This window comes from Bubalus kerabau, chromosome 8 (assembly GCF_029407905.1).
Source record: "Bubalus kerabau isolate K-KA32 ecotype Philippines breed swamp buffalo chromosome 8, PCC_UOA_SB_1v2, whole genome shotgun sequence".
Classification (NCBI taxonomy): domain Eukaryota; kingdom Metazoa; phylum Chordata; class Mammalia; order Artiodactyla; family Bovidae; genus Bubalus; species Bubalus kerabau.
The window spans coordinates 38,109,079-38,136,164 of NC_073631.1; the positions used below are offsets into that span (position 1 = coordinate 38,109,079).

Here is a 27,086-nt window from a genome sequence, read left to right on the forward strand (position 1 = left end):
CTTCCTTCCCTCCCCAATTAAATGTTCATTTGTCTTCTACTATGTTTTAGCCTCTAGGGCTAAGTGTTGATGATAATAGAAATGAAGAACATGAAGCCTCAGATCTGAGAAGTTGCCAGGATCCCAAGGCCATGGGGTAAGTATTGCTGGGACAGTCATATAAGAGCACAGGGGAGGAGAATCCTTAGTCGTACTGCTTGCCAGTTTCAATTAGTATTTGCAGCTTTCTGATAGGATTCATTATCAATCAGTGGTGGTAGCTCCATCAGTGGTGATGGTTACTTGTGGGATTCAGTGTTCTCAGCAGGAGCCTTTCAACAATTACTTTTGATGCTCACTGAAGGTACTCCCATGACTTGCTAACCTTTCTCACTGGACTGATCTGAGATAATCTTCTGTAGGACAGCCTATGGCAGCATTTTTGCTGACCCTTTAAGTAGCATACAGGGTCTTAATCAGCTTTTTTAAAGAAGGGTTATCTTAAGTGTTAACACAGTTTAGCATAGCTTTAGAGAAGCATATCAGAATGAAACTTTCAGAGTTACAGTCTACAGTGGCCTGAAGTGCCCCTCATTATGGCCATTAAGTAGTGTGAATTCTCATAGTTCCGAAGGAATTTTTATAATTGTGTTGCAGCATACACTTGGTTGAAAAAATAGATCACAGAATGTCATCCATCTCTGTGTTCTGGAAGGAATGCTGCTAAATCTGATACTCATACTGAGTCATTAAAAAGCTGAGCCGAAAAGAATTCAAGATCCTTTAGCACTCATGTAAATCTCTGGTAGACAGAGATTTGGATTGCCTAGAGAATTTGGAATTCTTTATGGAAACAAATAGTGACTAGACATTTGCTAAAATGCTACTCTTCAAATAAATGCATGACAAAAGTAATGCTTACTGTCAGATATTCCTAGAGTACTAAGAAAGAAATTGAGGATGAGAAGGAAGAGACAGAAAACACAAGGGACATATTCAACAATAGTAGTAATAGCTACTGTTTATCCTCTGCACTACACCCTGTACATAAATTACTACATTCAATCCTCATACAATCTTTTAAGGCTCAGCAAAATACTTATGGGCATTTAACAATGACAAGCTGAGGCTTAGAATGGAATACTACTACTAATTATCAGTTATGTATGTATCAAAGTATATAAAACTACATAGGTATTATGCCTATGTATTTAGAGTATCTGACAAAAATCTAAAATTTTCTCATGTTCTTATTTTCAGGAGAAGATAAAAAGAATCTTTTCCAAGATATTTATTGGTATTACATTTTCTTAACTAAATGGTGTTCAAATTAGCATTAAGTGGTCCACAAAATTTTTCTGGACTGTGACAAAATAAGCCAGACTGAGAGCAAGATTTTAGACACATTGGTAAATAAAAATGCAACACACCCATCAAATATATGCATTTGATCATTTATCGAGTAATCAATTTTTATTGTGCTTTTAAAAAGTACAAGTTCATAATAGTTTTATTTTAAAGCAAACTACTTGCTTCACTGTTCATTAGAGAGGCACAGTCTTGAGTTACCCACAAAATCTAAGCTTCAATTGAGACTTTGATAACTCGTGTCAAATTATACCCACACATAAGGGAGATTTATATATATATATATGTTTTCAGGAAGACATTAAAATCTGGCTTAAACATTGTTGCTGTGGTGGTAGAGTCACTAAGTCATGTTTGACTCTTTGTGACCCCAGGGACTGCAGCATCCTAGGCTTCCCTGTCCTTCACTATTTGCCGGAGTTTGCTCAAACTCATGTCCATTTAGTTAGTGATGCCATCCAACCATCTCATTCTCTGTCTGCCCTCAGTCTTTCCTACTATCAGGGTCTTTTCCAATGAGTTGGTCTTTGCATCAGATGGTCAAAGTATTGGAGCTTCAGCTTTAGCATCAGTCCTTCCAGTGAATATTCAGGGTTGATTTCCTTTAGTATTGACTGGTTTGATCTTTGCAGTCCAAGGGACTCTCAAGAGTCTTCTCCAGCACCATAGTTCAAAAACATCAATTCTTTCGTGCTCAGCCTTCTTTATAGTCCAATTCTCACATTCATACGTGACTACCAGTAAAACCACAGCTTTGACTATATATGGACCTTTGTCGGCAAAGTGATGTCTCCACCGTCTAGGTTTTTCATGGCTTTTCTTCCAAGGAGCAAGTGTCTTTTAATTTTGCGGCTGCAGTCACCATCAGCAGTGATTCTGGAGCCCGAGAAATTTCTAGTTTTTCATGCTGTCAATTTTTCAGCTGCTTTGTTTTTGTGATGCCCAGTTTCTTTTTTTTTTAATTACTTATATTTATAGTGATTCACAATTTACACAATATGCAAGTATAAGAACCAGAATTCTTCCATTTGCCCAATAACTATAAAGAAGTAAACTCCTATACATAATAATTCACAAAAGAGGAACCACATTTGAAGAAAAATTACCTTACCTTCTTTAGTAATAATAATACATATAGATGATTTAGATACATTTTTTTTTTCTTATGAGCCTTCTGGACAACATTTATCAATGACCAATAACAACTATGTATAGCACTGCCTTTTTTGCTATGAAACATCTAACAGACCTTGTAAAAAATTTTCTATCAGGGGTTCTGTCAACATTCTTCAAGGTTAGTGGGTAACTTAAATGATGGACAAATTCTATTCTGATCATAAAAAATTGTATAAGAAAGTCTAACACATTTTTGTACATATGACCTGGTCCACATTGCTATCTATAAATATATAGCTAAGTCCCCAAACTAAATCTGTGGTGGTTGAAATTGAATTATTTTGCAATTATTTTAGTTATTCCCATCCTGAAAGCTACTAAGAGATTGAAAGAAAAAAATAAAAATCATTATGGCACATCAGTCTTATTCCTTCATATATATATGTGCTCTTCAGAAAAGTCTTAAACTTCTACTTCAAGACTGTCACATTATGATTATTTAATAACCATTAGGAAATTTAATTATAACCTAAGCATATTATGATGAAAAGTATCCAGTATCAGTAAGTGCTTATGAAAACAAAAGGAACTGTATCAGCGGCAAAACATTTACTTATGTAGAAGAATTTAAAAAATCTTCAACTACAGAAGCATAATGGAATTAAACTAAATGAATAGTTTTGTATACTAGACAATAATTTCTAACACTGGGATATATTAAGAAAATGGTTGGAACAACTTACTGCCTATTTTTTTTTTTTAAGGACATTAAAATGACAAATCTTAAAACACAACCTGGCTCCTCTTTAGACTGAAAATAAAATAAAGCTACCAGCTGCTTAGATATTATTTTATGAGTAACTGTGGCTTCTGTTACAAGCCCTGTTTCTTGTTTTTTGAACAGCCTGAAAAAAAACAGACTTCTTTACACATAATATAAGAGCATTAAAATAAAAATTTTAATTTATAATTATATTAAAATTAATATCACCTTTATTCTTAATATTAACACAGATTTATGAGCTTATCTATAATTTACTGAGGATTTTTAGTCTTTAGAAACACCAAAAATATACCAAGAACAAAGAAAAGAAAATAATACTTAAATGCCGTTAGGAAATTACATTTAAATGCAAGGGGCTTCCCTGGTGGCTCCAATTGGCACAGTGTTAACCATCTTGATGGCCCTTATCTCAGAGTTACTCATCCACTAACTACGGTGGCCCATTTTTTTTTTTTTTTGCAATTGAAAGTCATTTTGTTTCAAAGTGAAGTGCAAGTCGCTCAGTCGTGTCAACTGTTTGTGACTCCATGGACTACCAGTCCATGGAATTCTCCAGGCCAGAATACTGGAGTGGGTAGTCTTTCCCTTCTCTGGGGGCTCTTCCCAACCCATCGATCAAACTCAGGTCTTCCCTCATTGAAGGCAGAATCTTTACCAGTTGAGCCACAAGGGAAGCTCGAAGGTCATTTTGCTAGTCTTCCAAGCCACTTACCACTATGTTATAACAATGCACCATCTGATATCCCTAGGGTGAATGTGGTGAGATTTGGTATTTTAAGCAACAAAACATTTGGTTAACATTATGCTAAGTATTTTAATTCACTGTCTAATTATGCTTATTTAAATATTCCTATTATGCTTGTTTTGTCCTTATAAAAAGGTTTAAAGGCTTTCTAAAGAGCCTCTTGATGAAAGTGAAAGATAAGAATGAAAAAGTTGGCTTTAAACTCAACATTCAGAAAACTAAGATCATGGCATCCAGTCCCATCACTTTATGACAAATAGATGGGAAAACTGTGGAAATAGTGGCAGACTTTATTTTTTGGCACTCCAAAATCACTGCACATGGTAACTGCAGCCACAAAATTAAAAGACGCTTGCTCCTTGGAAGAAAAGTTTTGACCAACCTAAACAGCATATTAAAAAGCAGAGACATTACTTTGCCAACAAAGGTCCATTTGGTCAAAGCTATGGTTTTTCCAGTAGTCATGTATAGATATGAAGTTGGACTATAAAGAAAGCTGAGTGCTGAAGAATTGATGGTTTTGAACTGTGATATTGGAGAAGACTCTTGAGAGTCCCTTGGACTGCAAGAAGATCCAACCAGTCAATCTTAAATCTTAAAGTCCTAAACATTCATTGGAAGAACTGATGGTAAAGCTGAAACTCCAATACTTTGGCCACCTGGTGTGAAGAACTGGCTCATTGGAAAAGACCCTGATGGTGGGAAAGATTGAAGGTGGGAGGAGAAGGGGACAACAGAGGATAAGATGGTTGAATGGCATCAACTGAATGGATGTGAGTTTGAATAAGCTTTGGGAGATGCTTGGTGATGGACAGGGAAGCCTGGCGTGCTGCAGTCCATGGGGTTGCAAAGAGTTGGGTATGACTGAATCCCAGGGATGGTGGAGCCTGGTCGGCTGCTGTCTATGGGGTCGCACAGAGTCGGAAACTACTGAAGCAACTTAGCAGCAGCAGCAGCAGCAGAGCCACTAAACTGACTGAAAGGCTTTCTAAAGTTAACCTAGGAAACTGAAATTTAAATGTACCGACAGTTTGTTGCTGGTGGTGGTGGTTGGTTGCTTTTTAAAACTCAACCCAATGTCACAATGATGCACTAAAATTCCTATGTAGAAATAACAGTAACAAGTTGGGTAAATAGACCTTTAAATTGTAAGACATTTGTCAGCCAAGGTCATTTTAGTACAGATTTAACCAGGCTGACTTTCTAAGCTTCCTAAGGAGAAATAATGTATGGATGGATATAAAACATGTGTTTTGGTGGGAAAAAAAATCATCTTCAATAATGAGTTTGGTAAGTTCAGATCCTGGAGCCTAGAAGTCAATGTTTAAATTTGACTCAGTTTCATTCAATCAGCCAGGCATAGCTGTGCTCACTTTTGTGGAATTCTAACTTGGGTTGAAAAAGTAAATTATGTTTTCATTGCTCCAGTGGCAGGAGACATAAGAGAATGTTTCTTGTCATAGGTGGAGTGGGGCCTGAGGATGTCCCTTCTCCAAAATAAAATGTGATCCTATCATAGATCAAGGAGTTCCTAACATGGGAGGAAAGCAAGAGAACTATGGAGAGCCCCTGAAATTTTAAAGCAGGGAAAAGTCAAATTTAAATTTCCACAACACTCTTTAACAATCCAATGTCTTTATTCTCAAAAGCAGCGGTCAAAATGAGAGAAAAAAAAAAAAAAAGATGTAGAAAGAATCCAGCTGTGGTATTCATTTTTAGCCCAAAGTAAATAATCATTGAGCAGAAGTTTCTTTTCCACATATTGCTGGCTTTCAGCAGATATACACTTTTAATCAAGAACACGTGAGAGAACTTGAAGTAGCCCTTACAGCTCAAGCCAACACCTCAGTGGTTCTGGATTCTGACCCAGTGGCCACTGCCGATGGCTCACACAAGGATATTTAAAAAGATTAAGAATGACTCCTTCAACTTAGAGATTCTTGTTTTCAGAAAAGCCATGGCATCTCACAAGCAATAATTACTTATGATTTACATAGTTGAACTTATCCAACCCAAGAACAGCTACTTTAGCCTTTAGCAATTTTTTACATTTATGCCCATGGCATTTAAAAGCAGGCCTATTGGGTGATAAGGATTGACATATTAGTATATACACTATGTATAAAATAGATAACTAATAAGAACCCACTGTATAGCAAGGTGACTCTACTCAGTGCTCTGCAATGACCTAAATGGGAAGGATATCTAAAAAAGAGGGGATATATGCATACATATAACAGATTCACTTTGCTGTACAGCAGAAACTAATACAATATTGTAAAGCAAATATACTCAAACATTTTAAAAAGTGAGCTTAAATTTAGCTATAGCCTGGCTATTACTCTATTTCTCCCACAATGGATGATGCATTTTACTTGTCAGGATTAAATCATTTAAGTGACAGTAGATAACATCAAACAAAGGCCTCACAGATTAGACAACTCTCTTAAATATAATTTAAGATTACTTTTATTCATTCAATAAATATTCACTGAGCAACTTTGATGTGTCAAGGCCCAAGTTAGAGACTGGTGACAAAGTTGTAAAGAAATCATCAGATCTTTCGTCCTCAAGACCCAAAGAGGTCATGTATGTGTGGATATTGGTATGTGATGTGGGTGTGTTTATGTGTGTGTGTTATTTGGTTGGGAGATAATTTTTAAAAAAAAATGACACCTACAAATATATCATTATAAGCCATAGTGAATGTTATGAATGAAAAGTAGAAGATTCAATGAAAGATTATAATACAAGGCCTCATTTGAATATGTGTACTTCCAAAGTGAGCGCAATCAGTGTTGTCTTGAATTGACTCAATGCAGTCTGACACAGGCAATGTTTGTGTTGTGCATCCCTCTGTATCTCTTTTAGGTGATTTCTTTCAGCTCCTTATAGTGATCAATGTCTCTCCTATTCACACACTTCCTTTCCAGTGAGTGTCATGGGACTTGGATATGAACCCATATTCCTCTATTTCTCATTTAACTAAGGTCACACACATATTGCTACTCTTGGTGGTGATAACAGTGTTAGCCATAAATGTGATGTATTTGCTAACTACTTGTTAGCAATATCTTGATTCTTAAAAAGAACAAAAGTAACTTCAGGAAACACAGAGGCTGGTTGAAAATATGTCTAACAAAATAGGATCTTGATGTTCCCCTCAAATAACAGTGCAAAGAAAGTTGCAAATTCTGGTCCCAATTATGGCCAACCTTGAGCTAATGAATTGCTCTTTTCTGTGTAATCCTAGCATTACTCCACTGAAAAACTCCCTCAATTTTCTTTGGTCTATTATCACTTTTGTCAGGCATTTTTTCCACTTAAGCCAAAGGAGATCCCATTTCAGAAGAATATTTATGTGTAGTTTTTTCTTCTTGAAGAAAAATGTTTTTCTGCCTTCATGGTGATTTGCAATTTTAGCATTTAAAAGATGAGTACTAGAGCTTGATAGATTAGATGATTCAAAGAACACTGATCCATCCTGAAAGTGAAAGTGTTAGTTGTTTGGTAGTATCTAACTCTTTGTGACCCCATAGACTGTAGCCTGACAGGCCCCTCTGTCCATGGATACTGGACAAGGATATCCAGGCAAGGATACTGGAGTGGGTTACATTCCCTTCTCCAGAGGATGTTCCTAACCCAGGGATCAAACCTGCATTGCTGCATTGCAAAAGGATTCTTTACTGTTTGAGCCATCCCAGCAATGGTTATCCATTCTAATTTACATTCTAAACTGTGATGCCTATGATCCAGAGTCAGCTTTGTTATGAATGGGATCTAACACCTTGTGAAGATACATTGTGCTGAATTTTAGTTCTCATTTGAAACACAGAGATATAGCAATCTCTATAGTCACTTTTGATTTATTCTAAGACACATTAGAAGTTGTTCTTACTCTGAGTTTCTGTTTATTATGAGACAATGTATTATAAATTTCTCGATATATAAGCTTAAAAATAAAATACAGTTTTTGTGGCAATTATAACCAAACTTAGCACATTTAGAGATTTTTTTTAGGAAATCTAGAACATTTATATGTGCAAAGTTTAGTTGTGGCTTACAAGAAAAGAATACAGCCCTTCTTTGTATTTGTCTATGTGGGATGGGCCCTTTTTAGCCAAGAGGTTCTTACAATTAAAGCCTCAGAATATATAACAGTAGAATTGTCTATCTAATACCATTTATTGTGTAAGTAGATATCTGCATAAATATATAAACATGACCATTATGTTTTCTTGCTGGGAGGTAAAGGCAGAATGAAGATGTGGGTGAAAAATGCCTATAAGTGTTAATCACCAAATAATACGTTAAAGTCATAGGCCAAAATTCAACTAATGTTCAAAGTAGAATTAGTGTATTTTACTTTGCAATCCATTTATATTCTCAAAGCCAACGTATTTATTAAGGCATTCCACTATAATTAGAAGACCTACCATATGAAAAAATAATTAGTAAGTCCAGACTGGGTTCTGAAATGTAAACCTTTTTTCCTATACTAATGCCTTTAATAGACTGAATTTCTTATATAAACAGAACACTTTTGGTTTGGGAGTAGATGAGTAATTGATTGAGCACAAACTAACATTTTTGTTTCCTGATATAGTTATGGTTAGTATCAGAAAAAGCTGTAGTGTTCAAGTTATTAAAGTTTCCAGTTTTAGAAAGAATACCAAGAAGCTCTGGATCATATACAAACCTGAGGAATGACGTGGTCCAATTTTGGTCAAAGGTAAAGACACAAGAACAACAGTAGAAATTGAAGCTTCATTATTTTTCCTAAAATGCATCTTTATAGTGATCTAATAAAATATTAATCACTGATAACTGTTTAAGGAGAAGTAAATTCTTAACATTACTTAGAGTTTTAAATATATAAACCATCTAATATTCTCACTGCTTGCTTATATTTTTGTTGAATAATTTATTCAACCACATCTTGGAAGGTTATTTAGTAATCACTTTTTAGAATTTTATGTAAATAGGAATCTTTTAATGTTAGAATTTCAAAATTCAATATCAAAAGTTCAATTCAATCTCAATCTACTCTGCACTGCTGCTGGATTGCTTCAGTCGTGTCTGACTCTGTGAGACCCCATGGACTGCAGCCTACCAGGCTCCCCGTCCCTGGGATTCTCCAGGCAAGAACACTGGAGTGGGTTGCCATTTCCTTCTCCAATGTATGACAGTGAAAAGTGAAAATGAAAGTGAAGTCGCTCAGTCGTGTCTGACTCTTCGCAACCCCATGGACTGCAGCCTACCAGGCTCCTCCATCCATGGGATTTTCCAGGCAAGAGTACTGGAGTGAGGTGCCACTGCCTTCTCCGATTGTGAAGACTAAATTTGGTTAATACATATAAAATACAGAATAGTCCTTGGTAAACAATATCACTCAATAATGCTTTAAATAATAATCTATATAAAACAGCTTAGTACTAGGTACTTAGTAAGCACCCAAATATGTTAGCTAGTTAGCTAGTACTAGGTACTTAGTAAGCACCCAACCATGTTAGCTAGTAATATGCTTATTATAGAAATAGAATTGGTCTGATTTCTTGCTTTAGTCAAATCCACCAGATAAATTTTAGCCAACATGTGACTTGTGAGGCAGCCATGTCTTAATATAATTTTACCATGAGAAATGAGCTTCCTTTAAGAAGTCTAGGTTGGTTCACTGATAAAGGGATAAACTAGCTCATTGAGCCATGTCCCAACACTTAAAAGACAGTAAATCTTTTTATAATCCTAACCACAAACTACATTTGTTCAATTTACTGGTTACATTAACTTCAGACAAACATGCATTGGGAAAAAATCATAGCTCTTTTTCTGTGGAATGCCTTCATAAATTCTTGTTTTCTCAGTGAAAGCAAACAACCATCTTATAAAATAGTATGGTTTCTTTTTTGCAAAAATAATTTCATATTATAAAAAGTAAGTGATTAAAGTTTTCTACAGAACTACAATGGAGCACATCTTGCTTTATCTTCTTCATCACTTGTCTCCCTGGCAGGCAGAACTTTCATGTTCAAATACCAAAGGCATTATTTTCTAAGAGGGAGCTCTTCAATACCTTCCCTGAGCAAGAGGCATTTTTTATTCAACAAATATCTAAGTATCTACTTTGTGGTAGGGTATGTGCTGACACCTGGGGATACACTAGGAAACAAGAAACAAGGCATCTGCCTTCCCAGAACTTATAACCCCATACATGAGAAATAAAACAAACTGATCTTTTGGACTCTGTGGGAGACGGAGAGGGTAGGATGATTTGGGAGAATGGCATTGAAATACATATAATATCATATATGAAACGAGTCGCCAGTCCAGGTTCGATGCACGATACTGGATGCTTGGGGCTGGTGCACTGGGACAACCCAGAGGGATGGTATGGGGAAGGAGGAGGGAGGAGGGTTCAGGATGGGGAACACATGTATACCTGTGGCGGATTCATTTCGATATTTGGCAAAACCAATACAATATTGTAAAGTTTAAAAATAAAATGAAATTAAAAAAAAAAACTGATGAATAGCATCACTCATGTTCCATGTAAATCACAAAATAAAATTTGAGTGACTTTATTTGAGAGCAAGTTGTTTAAGGAAATAAACTGCAGAGGAAATAAACCTACAAGTGAAAAACCAGAAGGGGAGCAGCCCAATTGTGAATGTTGTTGGCATTCTGAGTGAGTTACCACGGGGTTCAGGAGACATGCAGCAGAAGAGTGACAGCCAAGGTAGCACACCTCATGGAGTACAAAAAATACGCAGAAGCTGGAGAGAGAAAAATCCAAGAACAAAAGGCTAAAACCTTGAAAGGAAACGGGGAAATGAAAGCATCATGTCTAGTAATTGTGGGGTATTGAGTTACATGCGGGGAGAGTCAAAAGGCCTCCTGTGTCAAGCCTGACAATGCAGACAGAAATAGTCCGGGTACTGCAGCCAATATAAACAGAGTGTCAGAGAACAAAAACTGGGACAAAACAATGACTGGCATCAACATAGTTCCTACAGACTTGCAGTGTAGTATTCAATATAGGGAAAGTTTTACTTATAATTCAACTCAGAGTTGTATATTTGTTTTTCCACCCTTGGTGAAAGCAGATAGAATTGTCTATTAAGAGTTGAGTATAGTTTTATACATACTAATCTCAGGAAAGTTCTGTTTTAAGTCTAAAATTAAGATCCCCAAATTGATATTAGCCATAGGCAAAACATGCTTCCTTGGTGGCTCAGATGATAAAAGAATCTGTCTGCAAGGCAAGAGACCTGGGTTCAATCCCTGGGTCAGGAAGATGCCCTGGAGAAGGGAGTGGCTACCCACTCCAATATTCTTGCCTGGAGAATCCCATGGACAGAGAAGCCTGGCAGGCTACAGTCCATGGGGCTGCAGAGTTGGACATGACTGAGTGACTAAGCATATGCACATAGGCTGCTGCTCCTGCTGCTGCTGCTAAGTCGCTTCAGTCGTGTCCAATTCTGTGCAGCCCACCAGGCTTCCCCGTCCCTGGGATTCTCCTGGCAAGAACACTGGAGTAGGTTGTCATTTCCTTCTCCAATGCATGAACCTGAAAAGTGAAAGTGAAGTCGCTCAGTTGTGTCCGACTCTTAGGGACCCCATGGACTGTAGCCAACCAGGCTCCTCCGTCCATGGGATTTTCCAGGCAAGAGTACTGGAGTGGGGTGCCATTGCCTTCTCCGATGCACATAGGCAAAATATCTTAATTCAGATAGAACCTAAAGTCCCAAGCTATCCCAAGCCAAAAACTACATTTGTCCCAAGCAGAAACAGACACCCTGATTTGGCCCCTCTGCTTTTGCACACGTGGAATAGAAGAAAATACTACAAAGCTGTGTTAACAGAGAGCCACACCCACTATGCCAGTCAGGCCATGAAAAGAAACTGGAGACACTTCACAGAAAGTAAGATGAACGTGGTGACAGAAAACTCAGGTTAAACTTGATCACTTATTCCCTATGAATGGGTATCAACTTCATCTAAATCTCAGTCTCTCTTTACTTGTATAAAGTAAAATTCATCTTTTGTGGCTTAGATTGTATTCCACAAGAATCTGAATGCAAGACAAGCATATGAATGAAAGCTGCTCATTTCAGAGGTGATCCCAAGAAGCTCTGGTCAGAAATGGGGAAATGAAAAAGAAAGGAAGTGAAGCTAAGAATGGCTGTATTATAGAGCAGATGACTTCTGTGGCTGTGATCTCTGTGGGCACTTGGGGAGCTCTAGGAAATCATGTGGAACATGCTGCAGAGTTGCTGGCCCATTGAAGGGAGAGGGAGCTGGGCACTTTACCTACTAATTTTTAGCAATCATGGTTTGAGAGCTATTTCCACGAGGCATTACTTGTCTACTACTGTCTGGCTACTCTATGTACCCCACAGGGAGTTCTGATGTCAAAGAAACCTTCAGGCAAAGAGTTAGAGAGCAGATAATGGAAGCTCTCGGGAATAGTGAGCACAGAGGGAAATGGATGAGATGCCACCAGTGTCTGCAATACATACTAAATTCAAATAAACTTTTCTATGTCAAAAAATTGTCAGAACCATGAACTACTACATAAATTGATATCAAATCAATAGTAGGTGGAAATAAGTCACAACATTTAGTACAAATGTAGTTCTGATCACTGCAGACTTTGAGTAATAATAGAAACAATTATACTTTTAGAATTAGCAGATTTAGTATATTTAATCCAGGCATTTATCCGGCCATATCACTTTTCCATGCTTAAATGATTTATCTGTATAGTGGGGTAATAGCTTTCTTAGAGCAAAGATGAACTTGTTAAATGAGATGAAGAGAGGATGTTCCTAGTGTGATACTTAACCCACCGTGGATTTTCAATGTTAATTCTCTCCCTTTCACCTTCCTTTATTATTTAAGGACCACTCCTATTTAGAACTGCTTAGCGTTTTCCATATATCACTCTGCTGCTGCTGCTACTGCTGATGCTAAGTCGCGTCAGTCATGTCTGATTCTGTGCAACCTCATAGACGGCAGCCTACCAGGCTCCTCCATCCCTGGGATTCTCCAGGCAAGAACACTGGAGTGGGTTGCCATTTCCTTCTCCAATGCATGAAAGTGAAAAGTCAAAGTGAAGTCGTTTAGTCATATCCAACTCTTAGCGACCCCATGGACTGCAGCCTACTAGGTTCCTCCATCCATGGGATCTTCCAGACGAGAGTACTGAAATGGGGTGCCATTGCCTTCTCCAATATATCACTCTAGCCCATTAAAAACAAGTTGAAGGAATTTGAATAAAAATAATATTAATTTAACATTACATAATGAATACCTACTGTGTGACATAGTCAACAAAAGAATCATAGTTAGTTGTAGTCAACAAAAGAGTCCAAAATACAGTACTTGGGTGCAATCTCAAAAATGACAGAGTGATCTCAGTTTGTTTCCAAGGCAAATCATTCGACATTAGAGTAATACAAGTCTATGCCTCCACCACTAACGAAAAAGAAGCTAAAGTTGTGGGTTCTATGAAAACCTACAAGATCTTCTAAAACTAACACCAAAAAAAGATGTCTTTTTCTTCATAGGGGATTGGAATGCAAAAGTAGAAAGTCAAGAGATACCAGGAGTAACAGGCAAATTTGGCCTTGAATTGCAAAATAAAGCAGGGAAAAGGCTAACAGAGTTTTATCAAGAGAACATACTGGTCATAGTAAATACCCTCTTCCAACAACACAAGAGACGACTCTACATATGGACATCATCAGATGGCCAGTACCAAAATCAGACTGATTATATTCTTTGCAGCTGAAGATGGAGAAGCTCTATAGAGTCAGCAAAAACAAGACTGGGAGCTGACTATGGCTCAGATCATGAACTCCTTATTGCAAAATTGAAGCTTAAATTGAAGAAAATAGGAAAAACCCCTAGACCATTCAGGTATGACCCAAACCAAATCCCTTGATTATACAGAGGAGGTGATGAATAAATTCAAGGTATTAGAACTGGTAGACAGAGTGCCTGAAGAACTATGGCTGAAGATCCATAACATTTTACAGGAAGAGGTAACCAAAAACATCCCAAAGAAAAAGAAATGCAGGAAGGCACAGTGGTTGTCTGAGGAGGCTTTACAAATAGCTGAGAAAAGAAGAGAAGCTAAAGCATAGGAAAAAGGGAAAGATATACCCAATTGAATGCAGAATTCCAGAGAATAGCAAGGAGAGATAAAAAGTCCTTCTTAAGGGAACAAAGAAATAGAGGAAACCAATAGAATGGGAAAGACTAGAGATCTTGTCAAGAAAACTAGAGATACCAAAGGAACATTTCATGCAAGGATGGGTATGCTAGAGGACAGAAACACAAAGGACCTAGCAGAAGAAGAACACATTAAGAAGTGGTACCAGGAATATACAAAAAAGGTCTTAATGACCCAGATACCCACAATAGTGTGGTCACTCATCTAGAGCCAGATAACCTGGAATGTGAAGTCAAGAGGGCCTTAGGAAACATTACTATGAACAAAGCTAGTGGAGATGATGGAATTCCAGTTGAGCTAATTCAAATGCTAAAAGATGATGCTATTAAAGTGAAGTGCTGCATTCAATATGTCAGCAAATTTGGAAAAAATGTTAGTGGTCACAGGACTGGAAAAGGTCAGCTTTCGTTCCAATCTCACAATGCCAAAGAATGTTCAAACTAATGTGCTCATCTCATATTCTAACAAGCTAATGCTCAAAATCCTTCAAGGTAGGCTTTCGTAGTATGTGAACCTAGAACTTCCAGATGTATAAATAGGATTTAGAAAAGACAGAAACCAGAGTCCAACTGCTAACATCTGTTGCATCAGAGAAAAAGCAAGGCAATTCCAGAAAAATATCTACATCTGCTTCATTGATCACACTAAAGCCTTTGACTGTGTGGATCACAACAAACTGTGGGAAATTTTAAAGAGAAAGGAATACCGGACCACCTTACCTGACTCGTGGGAAACTTGTATGCAGGTTTAGAAGCAAAAGTTTGAACTGGACATGGAACAATGGACTGGTTCCAAATTGGGAAAGAAGTATGACAAGGCTGGCTATTATCACCCTGCTTATTTAACTTCTATACAGGGTACATCATGAGAAATGCTGGGCTGTATGAATCACAAATTGGAATCAAGATTACCAGGAGAAAGATTAACAACCTCAGATATGCTGATGATACCACTCTAATGGCAGAAAATGAAGAGGAACTAAAGAGCCTCTTGATGAGGGTGAAAGAAGAATAAAAAAACTGCTTAAAACTCAACATTCAAAAACTAAGATCATGGCATACAATCCCATCACTTTATGGCAAATAGATGGGGGAAAGTGAAAACAGTGGCAGATTTTATTTTCTTGGTCTCCAAAATCACTGCACATGGTGACTGCAGCCATGAAATTAATAGACACTTGCTCCTTGGAAGAAAAGCTATGACAAACGTAGACAACATACAATATCTTAAAAAGCAGAGATATCACTTTGCCCACAAAAGTCTGTATAGTCAAAGCTATGGTTTTCCGGTAGTCATGTACAGATGTGCGAGTTGGACAGTAAAAAAGACTGAGCACCAAAGAATTGATGCTTTTGAACTGTGGTGTTGGAGAAGACTCTTGAGACTCCCTTGGACAGTAAGGATATTAAGCCAATCAATCCTAAAGGAAATCAACTCTGAATATTCATTGGAAGGACTAATGTTGAAGCTGAAGCTCTAATACTTTGGCCTCTGATGCAAAGAGCCAACTCATTGGAAAAGACCCTGATGCTGGGAAAGATTGAGGGCAGGAAGAGAAGGGGGTGACAGAGGATGAGATGGTGGGATGGCATCACCAAGTCAATGGACATGAGTTTTAGCAAACTCGGCGAGATAGTGCAGGACAGGGAAGCCTAGTGTGCTACAATCCACGGGGTCTCAAAGAGCCAGTCGTGACTTAGCAAGTGAACAATAGCAACTGGGTGACAGATATTTTACAGGCACTGTGCTTAAGACAGTAAGATCAGAGACCAAAATGTTTGTCTTCAAAATACTGTGAAAAATAGATAGATGAAAAATTTTGTACAAAGAACTTTGTACTCATGATCACCATTATTTGTATATCACTACTATTATCATTATTGCAATATCAGTAATATGAATTTCAAAACCACTGCAGTGGTTATCCAGGGCAGCAGTCCACCACTTCAAAATTGCATAACACATTCTTGATTTAAAAAAAAAAAATAAATAAACAAAAAATCAATTTAGAATTATTCAAGATAAGTTATTTCATTAATCATTAATACGTGACTGCACTTCTATGAAATCATGTATTATGATTTTATTAGTGATAATTAAAAAATAAGAAAATGAACAAAAAAGAGATTGTCATGATCTTCCCAATGCTAAACATCTATGAAGTATGACTTGTAATATAAAAAGTTAAAGAAGAATACAAATGCAGTTGTAAACAACTAATGACTTGGATATGCTTAAAACAAAAGAATTCATTACATTTAATGAACACTAAAGCTGCCTATATCATGTTGATCCAAATTGTTACTTTAGGATGGCTGCCTGGTAGACAGGAAGCAATTTGGTCCTTTCTGCAATACCACCAGAGCCAACACTCCCAGCAAGTGTGTTGAAAGATAAATATGCTTAATGGGGGGAAAGTTATGAAAGTTGAAAAATAATACTCTTTTAAGTAGCATATTGCTTTAAAAAGTAATTATAAGGCACTTGGGAGACTGATTCTACTATACATAAACGTTATAATGAACCCAAACTCCTAAATAACACTTGGAGAAGAAAACTGCACAACCCCAGTGGAGCATGGCATAGGCTGATATCTGAGCAGTGAGCTGGGAAGTGACCCATCACGAGGGTTACTCAAATATTTGGAATAAAATGGCAATGGTTTTGCTTATTTTATTTTTGAATAGATCCTCATAATTTGTTCCTTTATTTCAATCAAGGAAACATTATACCAATGAATTAAGGAAATAACTGCTTTTACTTTCCCTTGGAGACTTTTCTTTTTAAATCAATGCTTCATTAAGTATAGTTCATGTGCAAACTGTTGAGGTTTTACCTAAGTAATTATCTTATTTACATTAATCTACAGAATTCTACAGCATCAGTTTTTAGCAAAAATAAATTTGTGTGTTAAAGTTATGTTTAATTGATATTAGTATATAATGACAATATATTTTTTAAATTTTAGAATGTGTCACACATATTTCCAAATCTACTATCTCTATCCCTAAAGAGAAAGGAAAAAATATATGTCTGTTGTCAAACATACACTTAAAATCCTTTGCTAGATCTCAAAGATATATTAGGGTACACTAACATAAGCATTGAGTAGAAGGTAATGATGGATAGTGGATTAAGCAAACGCTACTTTAGAGTCAATAATGACTCCCTCCCACAAAGAAACTATATAGTTCAAAGAATGCTTTGAAGGTGGGTAGAAGGCAATGGCACCCCACTCCAGTACTCTTGCCTGGAAAATCCCATGGACGGAGGAGCCTGGTAGGCTGCAGTCCATGCTAAAGGTCGGACACGACTGAGCGACTTCACTTTCACTTTTCACTTTCATGCATTGGAGAAGGAAATGGCAACCCACTCCAGTGTTCTTGCCTAGAGAATCCCAGGGACAGGGGAGCCTGGTGGGCTGCCATCTATGGGGTCGCACAGAGTCGGACACGACTGAAGCGACTTAGTAGCAGCAGCAGCAGCAGCAACTTGTTAAAATCTAAGTTTCAGATTTAATAAGCTTCATCATTTTTATTTTTTTTTTTATTTTTAAAGAAAATCAGGGGAATAAACTTTTCTCTCTTGGCAAGTTTCTTTAGAAGCATAAATTTGAACTGTAATTTCAAAGTACCCATATTTTTTAAAGTAATTCAGGATAAAATATGACACCTAATTGAAAGCCATTCAGTTGGCTTCATGTTGGGTTACATATTGATTTTAGAGCCATTTACTAAAGTTTAAAGCTTGGAATGGATTGGCTTCATCAAACTGACACCATAAGTAGTTCTTTAAGGCCTGACTACTTTATATGATGTATTCTTAATTCTGTTAACAGTGACTTAGAGAACAGTTATGCAAAGCTTCCACCTGTCTATAATCTTTCTCCAAAATTTGAAACTTTCAACTCTATTTGGAAGAAGAGCATGGGAGCATTGCACTAAACTCCTTCTGAATATTCTCTACCATTTCAGTCATATGTTATCTGCTGCTTTTCAGGGTGTAGGGCAGTGTTGCCATGTAAGAGGGAAGAGGATCTAGTGTAGTAATCCTCAAAGGTATTGCGTATGATCCACCTTAAAAATAAAGTACTAAGCCCTATACTCTTCCCAATATTTAAGCAAGAAAAATTACTTGCCAGTAATGGGAGACAAGATACAAAAGGAGGAAGTAGTGAAATCTCTGAACAAGTAAGTAGGCAATGGCCAAGAGGTAAGTTAAATCTTTATTTATTCACTCATTCAACAAGTTCTGCTGACCTAATTCCACGAGCTAAGAACTATGGCTAACATCAGGCCAGTTAGAAAGGTAAGCCATGTCTTTCCTTTCCTCTTAACTCCTACTAGAGTTGGATTTATATTGATTAAAATAATCTTTTACCAATTAATTTTGAAAATTCATTGCTAGCTTATTCTTTTTTTATACACAAAGTAAAATGAATTTGAAGTTTTTCTATGCTAACATCACTTCATTTAAACTCAGATACATTCTTTTGAGGACTTCCCTGGTGACTGAGAGAGCAAAGAATCCTCTTGCAATGAAGGAGACCTGGGTTCGATCCCTGGGTAGGGAAGAACCCCTGGAGAAGTGAATGGCTACCCACTTCAGTATTCTGACCTGGATAATTCCACGGACAGAAGAATCTGGCAGGCTACAGTCCATGGAGCCGCAAAGAGTCGGACACCGCTGAGTGACTCACTTTCACTTTTACATGTTCTTTTGAATGTGAGATAATAATTTGAAGTAAAAGTCATTAACAAGAGTCATTTCAATGACTAATACAAGCAGAAGTCAAATAATAAAAATGAATGAGAGTTCAAGAAGCATCAATAGAATTACTCCTCAAATAAGCCCGATTATGAGAAGGAGGGGTAAGGATGGACTATATCTTCAAAGGCTAAGAGCTGATAACACTGGGAAAAAAGGGTGAGAAATGGATGGAAGTTGGGCAATCATAGCAGAAGTTTAATTGACCCCCTTACTATAAAAAGGTAATTTTAATCTATTAGACTGCTATCATAGGACCACGGAGCTTCTTCTTAGTTTCCCTACCTCTATCTTATCCCCAAGATTCATTCATAGCAGGACAAGAGCAAATTATGACCATGTGAATCCTAGTTCTGCCCCTGATTAACTTCATATTCCTGGGCATCAATCGCCATCTAGACCCTTCATTTTTTCCTACCGTAAAATGCGAATTATATTGCAAAACTTATAAGGTAATTAAACATTTACATAGTGAGAATTTGAGAAAATGGTGATTAATACAGCATCTGGCACATGGTAAGACTACAAAATTTTATGCTATCAAAGGAACTGTTACATTAGGCTCTAATAGAAGCAACAAATGGTAGGTGTTAAATTTAATACTAAACCACAAAGTTCACATAGAATGCAGTAGAAACTGTGATTACCTATATAACAGTAAATGTATATAGTTCATGCAGGTACATCTTAAAATATTAGTCAAGAGTGTGATTTAACACTGGCTACATATAATCATCTTAACACAGAACACTAGAGCTAATTTAGTTTTCCTTTCAAAAGTTCATAATGTTGGTTGGGAAATTTCAGCCTCCAAAGAACAAAGTTTCTATGACCTTTTTATAATTTTCAAGTATTTGATAAACTGTCCAAATAGACTTTGATATAAATTATTTTGGTATTATTTGCTAGCTAGCTAACTTTTTCTGAGGGCTTTTGAAAGTATGTGTCAGGTGTTGTGTTGAAAGTCCTATTTACATGTTGTCTCATCTAATTCTCTGAACGACCATGTAAAGTTGATACCGAATGTAATACCTTGCTCTCTCCTCCACACACACACACACCCACACAGTTTATAGAGAGGAACTTGACACTTAGAAAAGATAATCAGTCCCCTGACACACATCTTACAAGTAGCAGAAATGAGAAGACACATCATAGTGTTTTATAGCTAGGATAAAATAAAGTAAAATCACCTTTACCACATAAAGACAGAATTAATATATACCCTGGGATACTTCTGAAAGATATGCAGTTTTTCATTCCACTAGCTGCTTCAACATCATAAGTGAAGAAATACTGAATATGCTCCAAGTGTTAAGAGTTTGGGTGAACTGTAAGTAGTAAAGTGGTTATGAATTGAGTTGGGATACTTTCTTGTTAATTCCATAAAACTTGAAGGAGTTTCTTTTTCAAATAAAGAAAGATATAAAAGGGGGTTTAATTTTTTGTTTGGGTGTTTTGTTTTTTTTACATACATCATACAATTGATAGAAAATAAAAATGCCCCTTAAAAAAGGTATACAACTTAAAATTGATATTAAATTTACAGGAAAAGATAGGGAAATAGGTGAATACTTAAGAATCCTACGTGGTTTCCAGTCCTCTGTTTCTTCCAGAGTAAACCCGTGAAATTAAGTTAAACTTGACATTAGATCAGCTATTTCATAAAGAAGCCAGTCAATGTTTTAATGCCATCTGACCCAAGACTTGCTATTCAACAAATTGATTTCTTTTATATTTCACAAGAAATTCTCAGAAGAAAAATTATGTGGTAGAGAAGCAATTGCTACAGTCTTATTTAGCCTTTTATAATTTTCTAGAGAATAAATGCTTTTGTTTGCCAAAGGAAATATAGTCAACAATAAAAAAAAATTAGTATTAGTTTCATAGAAAGAAATGAAGCTTTGTCCTTGCCAAATATTTTAACATCTGAAAATGTTGGTATTGGTACTAAAATGAAATCAAATGAAACGTGTAACATGTAATGAGGTTTTCACCACTGCCAATTTAATTCCTATGCCAGTAACTTCTTGTTAGTTGGTGTGATTCTTTGACATATTGGTTTCTACCCCTCTCCTCAATGGTTTAGATTTTATTTACACAGTAGAGTAGTAAAACTAGTAAAATATGTTGAAAAAAAAGAATATTTCCACAGCATGTTTGAAAAACACAAAACTAAAGCCTGATTGAACCAAATGTCAATGTGTAAAAGCTTTTAACAGAACCTCCCCATTCACCAGAGACATTCTTATCAAAAATATATACGAGTCCAAAGTCAGCCCAATTAGTTGGTGGAGAGAGCCTAAGAATTAGTGTAAGAAAACATTCCTTTACAATCACAAATAGCTCCTCAGAGAGATGACACACTGAGATTGGACTGTTGTTAGCGTCTGTTCGTGGATTCTTAGATGCAGAAGGGAGAGACACAATTCAAAAAATGGATCAAAAAAAGAGGGGGTTGTACCAAGCCCAGGGGTCCTAAGTGTTGAGTAGAATGTGTGGAGAAAAATTACTATTAAAAGTAATCATATAATATAAACTAAAAACAGAACTAGCTTTGATCTGTTCCATATATATACATATACATACACACACACACACACATATATACAGATGTATTGAGGAACCTGAGACAAAGAGGCACATAAACCATAGACTTTCCTCAATCCCCAGGGACACCTGCAGTCTGACATGTTCTTTAGAAGTGAAGATTGCCTATGGCTACTACCCTATGAACTTAAAACTTAAGAACTTAAAAATTGTGCTTTAAGTTTTGATGAAAGTGATAGGAATCCCTTTCATCTTGTCAATGTCTCCACAATTCTTTACATTTGACTTGCGTTGTATCTAGCTTAGAAAGCTGAATTGAAAAAGCATTATTAATTTTATTGTGGCTAAAGCAGAAACTGACATGTTCTTCCTTCTTCCTAGGTTTAAAATTGAGAAAACAAAATAAAACTAACCTTGGGGGAATAGGGTATTTAGTATGTGACCCAACTCAAGTTCAGAGAAGAGGTGTTCCTTGTTCACAAATTTTATAGTCTCTTCACATCTGTTGTAGATTTCATCAGCAATTTCTGTTTAGAATTCCTAATTTTCTGAAACCAAGAGATTCAAAGGAAAAACTCCATGAGACTAAACAAAAGAATTCTTTCATTTTTGAAAAATGATATATTGGGAACATTTAGAGAAGATGTGGAAGTGAGAAGTCTTGAATTAAGATAGTATCTGATAAATTAGAATGTTCCTACAAAGAACAGGACATTAAGGGAATATTTCCATCTCAATGCTAGCAATACTTACAAGCCTGTTCCAAATTCCTTCCTATTTTTTCCAACAGGTCCTATTATTTGATGCACATGTTTTCCTTCCTCGCTCTCCAAATTCCCTTGTCTCACCTATATTATTCTTCTGCTTAAATGAATATAGATCAGAATACTGATTTCCAAGTTCTTGCTTAAGTTGTTATCTATATAAAAAACAGACAAAAATATTTTAATTTGGTTTAAGTTTCTTCTCTCTAGTAACTATACAGAAACAGACTAGAATTAAAAATTTAAAAGAATGCATGTTGGTGGCGGTGGGGGTACATGTTAACTTCTGTTGATTTTTAATAAATATCTGGTCTAATCTAGCTTGTATTCTGATTCAGCCCCCTGATTCTGCTCTTAGCATGACCTCTTATGAATCATATGTTAGTCTATAGTACTCAAACAGCAAGTTAAAGACTGTTCTTCATGTTGCTCAACCAGGCATAATTCTCAACACCTTCACCTTTTTTAAAAAATAAGACTGTATTTTTTAGAGTAATTTCAAGTTCCCAGCAAAACTGAGCATCAGGTACAGAGATTCCCCATATATCCACTCTTCACACATAAACATAACCTCCCTATTATCAACATTCCCCACTAGAATGGTACATACATACATTACAATGGATAAACCAACACTGACACAGTTCAGTTCAGTTCAGTTGCTCAGTCATGTCTGACACTTTGCGACCCCATGAATCGCAGCACGCCAGGCCTCCCTGTCCATCATCAACTCCCGAAGTTCACTCAGACTCATGTCCATCGAGTCAGTGATGCCATCCAGCCATCTCATCCTCTGTCGTCCCCTTCTCCTTCTGCCCCCAATCCCTCCCAGCATCAGAGTCTTTTCTAAACACTTCGCATGAGGTGGCCAAAGTACTGGAGTTTCTGCTTTAGCATCATTTCTTCCAAAGAAATCCCACGGCTGATCTCCTTCAGAATGGACTGGTTGGATCTCCTTGCAGTCCAAGGGACTCTCAAGAGTCTTCTCCAACACCACAGTTCAAAAGCATCAATTCTTCGGTGCTCAGCCTTCTTCACAGTCCAACTCTCACATCCATACATGACCACAGGAAAAACCAAAGCCTTGACTAGATGGACCTTTGTTGGCAAAGTAATGTCTCTGCTTTTCAATATGCTATCTAGGTTGGTCATAACTTTCCTTCCAAGAAGTAAGCGTCTTTTAATTTCATGGCTGCAATCACCATCTGCAGCAATTTTGGAGCCGAAAAAAATAAAGTCTGACACTGTTTCCACTGTTTCCCCATCTATTTCCCATGAAGTGACGTGACCAGATGCCATGATCTTTGTTTTCTGAATGTTGAGCTTTAAGCCAACTTTTTCACTCTCCACTTTCACTTTCATGAAGAGGAACTAAAAAGCCTCTAGATGAAAGTGAAAGAGGAGAGTGAAAAAGTTGGCTTAAAGCTCAACTTTCAGAAAACTAATATCATGGCATCTGGTCCCATCACTTCATGGGAAATAGATGGGGAAACAGTGTCAGACTTTATTTTGGGGGGCTCCCAAATCACTGCAGATGGTGATTGGAGCCATAAAATTAAAAGACACTTGCTCTTGGGAAGGAAAGTTATGACTCCAGGAGATTCTCCCAACCCAGAAATTGAAACTGCATCTTTTACATCTCCTGCATTGGCAGGCAGATTCTTTACCAATAGTCTCACTATTGGGAAGCCCCAGGTAAGGAATACACAGGCAAATCCTAGAAGGCCAAATTTTAATATAAATACAAAATAAATAAATAAAAACATCAGAGGCTGAACACCACGGGAGTCACAGACTTAGCCAAAACAAGTAACAAAATAAAGAAACCAATAAACGAACAAACAAAATAGCAACGACAACATTCAGAGCTTGAGGGGAGGGATATGAACTTAGAATTGCTACAGTTACTATTCAAAAACTCCAGTTTTCAACAACAATAAAAAAATAACGAGATTCGCAAAGACATAGAAATGTGTTATATTCTGAGAAAAAAAGCCAAGAACAGAAATTGTCCCCAGGTGTTGGACTTGGCAGACAAAAATATCAGAGCAGCTATTATAAATATGTTCAATGAAGTAAAAGAAGCCATGCTCAATAAATTAAAGGAAAGTATGACAACAGTTAACCAACAAATAAAAGCAAATACATAGACATGAAGTAACTTTAGTGGTTGCTTAGGTGTAGAAGCATGAGGTAACTTTGAGGCAGGAGCAGAGTATAGAATAAATTTGGAAGGATGGTAGAAAGATTCCAAATCTGGATTGTTGTGATGCTTGCTAAACTCTATAAATTTGCTAAAAATCATTCAATTAAATATTTACAATAGGTGAATTTCATAGTATAAAGTTTATATCTCAGTAAATTTATCTTAAAAAATTGTGTACACTTTGGTATTTCTTGATCCCCTGATGTTTCTCTCTATATTTTATCCATTAGAATTTATTGTAAATACTGAATCCAGCTTAACATCATTAAAATATTCAAAAATTTCAATACTTACTGGTAACATTCCTCTTCACAAGTCCTTTATCATTGTTTCTATATATTCCAATTTCTTAGAAAGGTGTAACAAATAACTAAGAACCATTTTTAAAACGTTTATCTTAAGATTATGACAAAATAGCCAAAATACTGCTAATTTAATGCTCTTGATTTCTCATCTGGACACTTAGAATTAATCCCTTATTCCTGTTTCATGATTCATCCTCCTCACTTCTATTCACACACTGGAGTAATTTTATGAACATAATTCCACTCTCTTTTTTTTTTTTTTACAGTTTGCTAATAATTCTCCAAGTATTTTTTTCTCCCTCTCTCTCCATCCTCACCTCCCTCAATCTTTTAACCTGGAGTCCACAAACTCAAAAAAACTTGATAGATTAAATTGGGATTTTGTAACCCCTGAAGTAAGTAAGTAAAAGATTTCTGTATACGCAGATTTGTGCATATATGAGGATATTTTCTCTACGCTATTAAAAGACATGTATTCCTCTTTCATATAACTGTTAGAATTCAAAGCAAGAGATTCAAGGGCTTTATCATATTCTGAAAGGAGCTAGTTCCCTGAAAAGTGTAAGAAACATGGTCCTTCTGTATGTCATTTCAGTTCTCTTTACTGACACATAGATCCACCTGTACCTGAACCTAGCCTCCTTCCAGTACCAGTTCATTTCCCTTCTTTTTGCTTCATGTGCTTCAAGAGATAGGCACCATTTTTAATGCCCTGAAAAGACACCTCTCTGATTTGCCTCTCTGCATTTACACAGATTCTTCTCTTTCTGCCTTCTTGCAACCCACTCTATCTGGTAAATATTTATGCACACTTTTCAGTTGCCTCTTTCTCTAAGAAGTTTGCATGATCCTGTTAGAAAAAGTCCCTTGTATTCCTCTATCATGTTGAATCAACTATAAATGGACCTGAGTTACAAAACCACATTTATTGCAATTCTTGTTCAAAAAAGTTTTCCTAATCTAGACTGGGAGCTCGGGGAGAGGAAGAACTCAAGTGTGTTTAGTTTCCAGCCAGATAGTAGGCATTTAGAGGCACTTTAAAACAAATCAGTTCATGAACACAGAGGCTTTCTGGGCCAAATAACTTTTCCTACCACTTTATGAAGGGATAAATTTGTTTCGAGAAGAAAGACAAATTTTACTGGGCTATAGTAGACAGATTAATGACTTCTCAGTCCATATCTTAATTTCTGAAACCCATGAATATATTGCTAAAAGGCATTGGTGGAAGTTAAGTTGTAGATGAAATTAAAGTTGCTAATCAGTTGACCTTACAAAACAGAGATTATCCTGGTTTATCCCAGTAGGCCCATGATCTTCAAATGGGTCCTCAATTGAGAAGAGTCAGAACCTGAGAGATGGCATCAAGGGGAAAGTCTGACTGGCCATGGCTAGCCTTGAAGATGGAGAAAGGAATCACAAAACCAAGGAATACATGCCACCTCTAGAAGTTGAAAAGGGCAAGAAAATAGATTCTTCTCCCAGAGCCTCCAGAAAAGGACACAGCCTTATATATACACCTTGGGTTTTAGTCCAGTGATACTAATTCAGTTTCAGACTTCCAGACTGTTCCACTAAATCTGTGGTAATTTGTTACAGTAAACACATACCCACACACACAAACCTGGACTTTCTATCAATACTTCCTATATTTAAAGTATCCCTGCTATAAGTTGAATTGCACCCTCTCAAGAGACATGTTTAAGTCCAAAATCCCAGGATTCAAAATGTGACCTTATTTGGGAATAGTGGTGTTGGTAGACATAGTTAAGTTAGGATGAGGTCATATGGGATGAGGGTGGGTCCTTACTTTAATACTACACAAGTCCTTTTAAAAAAGAGGAGACAGCCATGTAACAACAGAAGCAGAGATCCAAATGATTCCTTTACAAGCCAAAGAACTCTAAGAATTGCTGGCAAACACCAAAATCTGGAAAAGGCAAAGAAGAATTTTCCTCTACAGGCTTTAAAGGGAACACAACCCAGGCAGAATCATCTTGTCAAATTTTAGCCTCCAGAATTGTGAGAAAATAAATTTCTGCTTTTTTTAAAGCCACCCAGTTTTTGGTTTGTTACAGTAGCCCCAGGGGAAACAACACTAATACTAATTCAGACCCCCTCATACCTGAATTCTAATTTCAGAGTGTTGTGCATTCATCAAATCTCTCTTTCAATATTTCTCATGATCACTTTCAAAAATCCAATTAAATATATTCTTCAGGTTGTTGCAGCAGTTGCTACATTAACACAACACAGATTTGACAG

General features: G+C 36.7%; 2 long non-coding RNA genes across 2 annotated transcripts; one reads left to right on the forward strand and one right to left on the reverse strand.

The window, feature by feature from the left end:
• On the forward strand, positions 1-18,998 carry LOC129658526 (uncharacterized). Its single transcript, XR_008717388.1, has 3 exons — positions 1-136; positions 18,351-18,419; positions 18,712-18,998. It is a non-coding gene; the product is annotated as an uncharacterized LOC129658526 (long non-coding RNA).
• On the reverse strand, positions 10,614-27,086 carry LOC129658525 (uncharacterized). Its single transcript, XR_008717387.1, has 4 exons — positions 26,947-27,086; positions 22,300-22,465; positions 21,960-22,094; positions 10,614-10,765 (listed from the first exon to the last, which is right to left on the reverse strand). It is a non-coding gene; the product is annotated as an uncharacterized LOC129658525 (long non-coding RNA).